This window comes from Musca vetustissima, unplaced genomic scaffold, assembly GCF_032173495.1.
Source record: "Musca vetustissima isolate MV318-11 ecotype Yass unplaced genomic scaffold, APGP_CSIRO_Mvet_v1 utg1185, whole genome shotgun sequence".
Lineage (NCBI taxonomy): Eukaryota > Metazoa > Arthropoda > Insecta > Diptera > Muscidae > Musca > Musca vetustissima.
The window spans coordinates 173,180-180,792 of NW_026875695.1; positions in this window are offsets into that span (position 1 = coordinate 173,180).

The window sequence follows — 7,613 nt, forward strand, 5'->3', positions numbered from 1 at the left end:
TTTTATTCTCACCAAAAATAAATTCTTAACCCACTATGGCATTCCGACCATATGGAGCAACAATTGTGATATCGTCACCCCATATCACTTTGATCACAAATCAATCATCAGCAGCGATTTGAGTTCGCCAATTTTTTGTTTCGACCACTCTTAGCATTTGTTTTGTGTCATTAGCCTTTAATAGAATATGTCGCCAAATGTTATATAATGACACGATTTCCCATCAATAATAAAATTACGAACCGATTGAATGAACGAATGACAGATAGACGACTGAATGTCTAATAGCCATGTTGGCCATTCATTCCACTCGTTATTCATTTAATGCAGCATCTGTGTGTGTGTCTGTGTGCGTGATGAATGCAAGCTCAATGATAGATGCAGAGTGACAAATACAATCACAGAAAAAAACAACAACAACAAAAATAAATAAAAATTTTCGAAAAAGTGGAAAAATTCTCACAGTTTATGTTTTTTCTGGGGTTAAAAATCAGAAAAAAGCAAACTCTTTCACACACACGTACATACATACTCACACATCTATACACCATCAAATCACAAATTGTTAATTTAGTGTATAAATGGCTATTTACCATATTAGCCAATATATCAGCAGCAGCAGCAGTAGTAGCTGTACAACAGCAACAACAACATCTATCTATTGGCCATCATCTAACTAAGCCAAACAAACAGCGGGGCAAACGAATCAACCATCTATCCATCCGTCGTCCATCCATCCATCGTTGCACAGTCATTCATCCATTCATTAATTTGATCAATCATTTTAAAGGCAGTTTTGCCCAAATTAATCTATGACACTTTTTTTGCAAAGTGTGTGAGAGTTTTTTTGTTGTTGTTGCTATTGGTAGTTTATATGTTTGGTCTTTGATCGTTGGAAAAAAGAAATAGGGTTGTCCAATACGAGGGGCTAAATTATTTCTCTCGAGGACGCGCCAAATATTAAGACTTACCAAAGGGCTGCCATAGAAGTCTGTAAGGCCTTATATAGGCCTGAAAAAGTTCATTTGCAAATAACAGACCCGAAGAAGGTACATGGTTGCCCATATTCGGAATATGATATCTCTCAAATGGCCGCCTCTAGCGTTGATGACATATTGTGCCCTTTTTGCTGCATTTTCCATCGTTTTTGCCAACATTTCGGCCGGAATAGCGGATATTTCTTCACGAATCTTGTCCTTGAGCTCTTCTTCGGTCCTTGGCTTCACAAAATTGGTCATCATGTCGCGATAACGCTCCTGATTGATGGTAACAGCATGGCCATTTTCATTTTGGAAGAAAAACGGCCCAATGACCGTTTTCGCTCTGACGCCGCACCAAACTGTGACTTTTTCGTCATGAAGAGGCACTTCTTGAATCTCCTGAGGATTTTCAATAGCGTAAAAACGGCAATTTTGCTTATTTACGGTCCCATTCAATGTGAAATGGGCTTCATCGGACATGATAATTTTGTTCCAAAATTGCTCGTCATCTTCGGCCATTTCGATGACTCTTTGGGCCCATTCCAATCGACGAGGCTTGTCCGCAGGCAACATTCTTTGCGTCAATTGAATTTTGTACGGAAACAAATGCAAATCAATGCGAATAATCCATTGTAAAGTGGACCGAGCCATGCCTCTTCGGATTAGAAAGAGCTTTACCAGTCGAAAATTTTGGCATAAACGCTTAATGGTGTTCTTAGAAGGCGCACTTCTCACATTTTTTAATGTTTTAAAAGCACGTTGAGTTTCCACAATTGACTTCTTCTGTTGAATGTAAAATTCAACTATTTCAGAGCGCTCGCGTGGCGTGTATTGGTTCATGGTAAAAATCTGCTTGGACTGACGCTTCAAACGCGGTATGTCATTAAGCGATGTGACATCTCTGTCAGAAGTTATGGGTTTGCCAGATGGGTCCGTCGAATATGGGCAACCCTGTATTCTTTATACGAAGTAGGTATTCTGTCGATGGGAAGAAAGAGCTATAATAAAAGTATAACAATCCTGACATTTGTATTTAAGAGATCGGTAAATGGTATTCTGTCGAGACTATGAATATAGGAGATATTCTGTATATACTCGTATGACCTTTTGTAAGGTTTCTTACTATAGGAGACTTACAGAAAGTCTTCCCTCTATACAATGTATGATGTATGTGTGGGAAATTCTGCCTGTAGACTACTTGCGGAAGTTCTTTTGTCCATAGAAGATCTACATAACGTATTCTCTATAAAAAGGACTTCAGATTAGGTGGTCCTTTGTCTATAAAAGACCTGTAAAAAATCTAATGTTTATACATAACCTTTAGGAAGTCGTCTGCCAATTGAAAGCTTAACAGAGGCCTTATGTATATAGATGGCCTACAAAGGTATTTGGTCTATAAAAGAAGTTGAAAATACTTTCCGTCTATAGAAGACTTCTAGAGGATCTTCTGTCTTTATAAGATTTGCAGAATGTCTCTTCGGCACAAATAATCTATTAAACTTTTTCAAAATGTGAAAGTCTGGAAGGCCTTCCATATACCTGTGGAAGCTCAAGGGCCCATTTCAGATCTGTAAAAAAATTTGTCTAGAAGAGGGTTGTGAGAAGGTAGAAAGCCTATAGTAGGGGTTTTTTTTTGTAGAAATTATTTTGTCTAAAGAAGCCCTGTAGGACGATGTATGACGTATGTGTGGGAAATTCTTCATGTAGACTACTTGTGGAAGTTGTTCTGTCCATAGAAGACCTACAAAACGTATTCTCTATAAAAAGGACTTCAGACTTCTTTTATAGACAAAGAAAGGACCACCTACCTTTGTCTATAAAAGACCTGTGAAAAATCTAATATTTATACAGAACCTTAAGGAAGTCGTCTGCCAATTGAAAGCCTAATATATGCCTTATGTATATAGCTGGTATACAGAAGGTATTTGGTCTGTAAAAGAAGTTTAGAATACTTTCCGTCTATAGAAGACTTCTAGAGGATCTTCTGTCTTTATAAGATTTGTAGAATGTCTCTTCGGAACAAATAATCTATTAAACTATTTCAAAATGTGATAGTCTGGAAGGTCTTCCACATACTTGTGGAAGCTCAAGGGCCCATTTCAGAGCTGTAAAAAAATCTAGAAGAGGGTTGTGAGAAGGTAGAAAGCCTATAGTAGGGGTGTTTTGTAGAAATTATTTTGTCTAAAGAAGCCCTGTAGGACGATTTCTGGCTATAGAAGGTCTTTTTAGACGGAATCTGAAAAATCTAATGTATATTTATGACCTATAGGAGGTATTCTAAGTAAGAAGTATTGGAAGTAATCTGACAGTCGAATGCCTGTGATGTTGATCTGCCTACAGAGTCCTCAAGACGCCCTGTTTGACATCTTCTGGCTATAGACGTCCTCTATAAGGTCTTCTGCTTATCAAAAATCGACCTATAGGAGGTATTCTAAAGAAAAACTATTGGAAGTAATCTGACAGTCGAATGCCGGTGATGTTCATCTGCCTACAGAGTCCTCAAGAAGCCCTATATGACATCTTCTGGCTATGGACATCCTCTATAAGGTCTTCTGCTTATTAAAAATCGATTTGTAGACGACCCGTGAAAAATATAATGTCTATGTATGACCTATTGCAGGTCTACGAAAGAATTAGTGGATGTAATCAGACAGTAGAAGACATGTAGGTGGTCATCTGCCGATAGAGATCCCCCTGAAGATTTTCTGAATATAGAGGACATGTGGGATACCTTCTGCTTACGGAATACCAATATGTAAGAGCTTCCTCTTTATTGAAAGCCAATAGTGGGTTTTCTCACCAATTCATTTAGAATATATGCTGCCTAAAAAGACATGCAGGACATCTTCTGGCTAAAGAAAGACGTATGTCTATGTAAAATCCGTTTCTAGACTACTTGTGAGGTGTAGAAGGTATTCTGTCTATAGAAGACCCGCGTGAAGTCGTCTATGAGGTTATCTGTCTTATAGAAAACTTCCAGCATGTTTTCTGATTATATAGAACCTGTATAAGGTCATATGCATTATTGCAGGCCTTCTGACTAAGGAATATCATTACGATGTATTTAACCTATAGACGACAAGTAGAAGGCACGTGGGACGTTACCTGGCATATGTCATATGTCTATAGAGAGAGAGAGAGAGATAGAGAAAGTTTTCCGATAATAAAGCGTGTAGGAGGCCTTCTGGCTACGGAAGACCAGTACGATATATTCTACCTATAGAGGATGTCATGAGATAGATCAGTGTATAGAAGATTTACAGTAGTGCATATTTCCATAGTAGACCTGCAGAACTCTATCCCTTTGTAAGGTTTATCTCTATAAAAGACTTGTAGAAGGTATCCTGCCAAAGAAGACGTGTATAGAATGTCTTTAGTAGATCTTCTAACTATGGAATATCGGTTTCTAGAAATCCTTTAAAAGGTTAGTGTCTATATAATATAATGTATAGGATTTATTTTTTCTGTCAGCCTGTAGCAGACCTTCTGAACGGTATTCCGTAGTCAGATGTATTCTACCTATAGCCGAGAAATAGCTGATTTATAGAAGATCAATTGCGTATAAAAGACCTCCAGAATGCTATCTTATTATTGAGGACCTGCAGAAGACTTTCTGACTACGCAAGACCATTACTAAGTTACTTGCAGTAGAAGGCCTGTAGGAAGCCATCTGCCAGAAAGTTTTGTTATTATAAAGGCCTTCTGACTACCTACATACGAAAATATAAAAATATCTTGCAGTGGAGGGTCTGTCTATAAGAGACCATCTGTCTATAGAGGTCCTCCAGAAAGTTTTCTGATTATAGAGGACCTCAATGAGGACTTCTGACTACTTAAGATCAGTACGTCTGTAGAATGTCTTATTTTTATAGAATTTCTGTTATCTATGAGATATCTATAAAAGACCCGTTTTTTAGCAACTGAAATGGCTGATCTGTACCACATTCAAGAGATTGCGTACTCTATGAATTGCTTTCACAGGGAATTTGCCTGCAAAGGTCCATAGAAAGATTTTTGATTATAGATAATCTGTGGAAGACTTTCTGATTACGGAAAACGACCTGTATCGTTTGTTGTACATGTATAATTTCCTCTGTTCTCTATATACAAGAAACCTCTGAGAAATGTATAAAACACCCGTTATATTTGTAGCAATTGAAATGGTTCCGGCTTCTGGTTCAGTAAAAATTCTAAAAATATTTGCAAATCTTCCTTTGATGTTAACTTCTCACGGGAACTCTTATAGGACTGGGAACCTCTACATATGTCATGTCCTCTTTGTGTACTCTATATCGTATTTCCTTTCTGGATTCGAGATTGACTTAACCGTTGCCCAGAATTTTACTTATCCCGCTTCTTATACACAATGCTTCAGGTGGTCCAGCCAATTTGGGGCATTCTCATAAACAGGACGATCGATGGATTATCGAGGTGTTGAACAGCAATATGTGGTGTTATTCCGACCACGACTACTAGTCGCACGATGATTTAGACTCCCTAGAAGATGTTCTGCATTTGTTGAGAAGACAGCCTCTGGTCGAAGTTGCTCTTGAAGTAAAACAACTTTCGTCGGATTGCTTATTGATATTTTGCCTTATAAAAGACCTGTAGGAGGTTTACTTTATATATGACATTTTGGAGGCCCTTTTTCTACAGAAGATCAACGGATCTATAAACGATTACTTTTAATGAAACTGCTCCCAAGAAGTGGATTCTTTTAAATACTATTTTCTCAGAGTCCAACTCACCAAAACGTCGATTTTTCGAAGAATATTTTCTCAGGAACCTCACCACCATTAACGTAGAAATTTTGAAGAATATTTTCTTTAGGGCCTTCTCTAGGACTTCTAAGGCGTAGATATTTTAAGAATATATTTTCAAGGTCTTCCAAAGCGTCGATATTTTAAATAATATTTTTCCAGGGACTAATACACCATTAGCGTAAGTAATATATGGAATATTTTCTTTAGCTCCTCCAAAGTGTAGATTTTTTAAAGATATTTTTCCAAGGACCTCCAAAGAGTAGATTTTTTAAAGATATTTTTCCAAGGACTTCCAAAGCGTTGATTTTTAGAAAAATATTTTCTCTAGGATTTTTAAAGAATATTTTCACAAGGACCAGCACACCTTTAAAGTAGATATTTAAATAATCGATTTTTTTATAAAAACATCCTCTAAGGGACTTGTATTTTTAACGGAGTTTTCTCAGAGACCTCCCCACTATAATCTTAGACTTTTAATGGAATATTTTTTGGACTTCTTCCTTACGGGAAGTACTTCCCCCATAACCCTTTGCTATAAATAAAATCAAGGTGTATTTGTGTGTATGAATACATACAATTTGTCAAATGTGTGTGTGTTTGTTTTTTATGGTCAACCAATCAATGTTTTATTTGTTTGTGTCAAAGTGTGTGTGTGTTTGTGTGAATATTTATATTGATGCTGAGTTTGGAGTTGATGATGGAGTTTATTTTAGTGTCCATAAACCATGCCATATAGAGCCACTTAACCTAAACAGACACACACACAAACACAGCCATATACTAAAGAGATACCATCACCATATGTGTATGTAAGTGTGTCGGTGAAAAAAGTGATTTGTTTTATGTCCATTTTTCGAAACTCTACTTTGGGTCTTAGAGTATCCAGGGACCAAAACAACTAGAGAACCAACCAACTGAGAGTTTATCAAATACACACATACATGCATGCGTATATAAATGCATGTATTTGTGTGTGTGTGTTTATGTGAAAAATTTCCCATCATTTTTATTTTCTGGTGGTAGAGTTAAATTTTGTTGTCGTTGTTATTTTTTTATTTAGTTTCGTTTTTAGTTGTTGTTTTAAGCTGGTAATGACATGAAGTATGTCGTGTCCACTTGACCATTTGAGTAGACCAACAACTGAACTGGTCTGGACTGGACTGAACTAAAACTAATATCAAAATTTTGTTGTCATTCTTGACGTTGTTGTCACATCGCCAAACATCAGCAGTACCAGCAGCAGCAACAACAACAACATCATGACAACAAAGCTCAAAATGCCTTTAACAATTTTGAAATTTTTGTTTATACCGATATGTTTGATGAGGTTGTTGCCGCTGGTGGAGGTTTTCGGAGTTCTTTTTTTGTGTCCCAGAAAAATAAACCAATCAATTTTTGTTTGATTTTAAGCCATTTTTTTTGTTCTTTCGTCCTCATTTGGTGTCAGTTTGTTAGGTCCTTGTTATATTGTGACGTTTAGAGGTGTACATCAATGGGGACAAAAATGTTTTCAAAATCCCACCTCTTTAACAATGTGTGCCCAAAAAACCCCACTCTATACAAACATGACTGACTGACAAGCGTCACAAACAAACCAATGTCCAGCACCAACAATAACATCAGTCATGCTACCAATAAAGCAAAGCGACCGAACCAACCAGTCAACCGACCGACCAACCAATTTAGCTATGTATATTGCTGGTCCATCTATTGGTGTTCATTATGGTCTCCAACCAAACTGCAGGCATTTACCAACAAATATTTGTTAAATATGAGTTGGAGTTCGTGACACAGTGGGGGATTTTTTGTGGGAAAATGAGAATTTTATGGGAAAGCCCAATATATGGGGAAATACTAAGCGATTGATAGA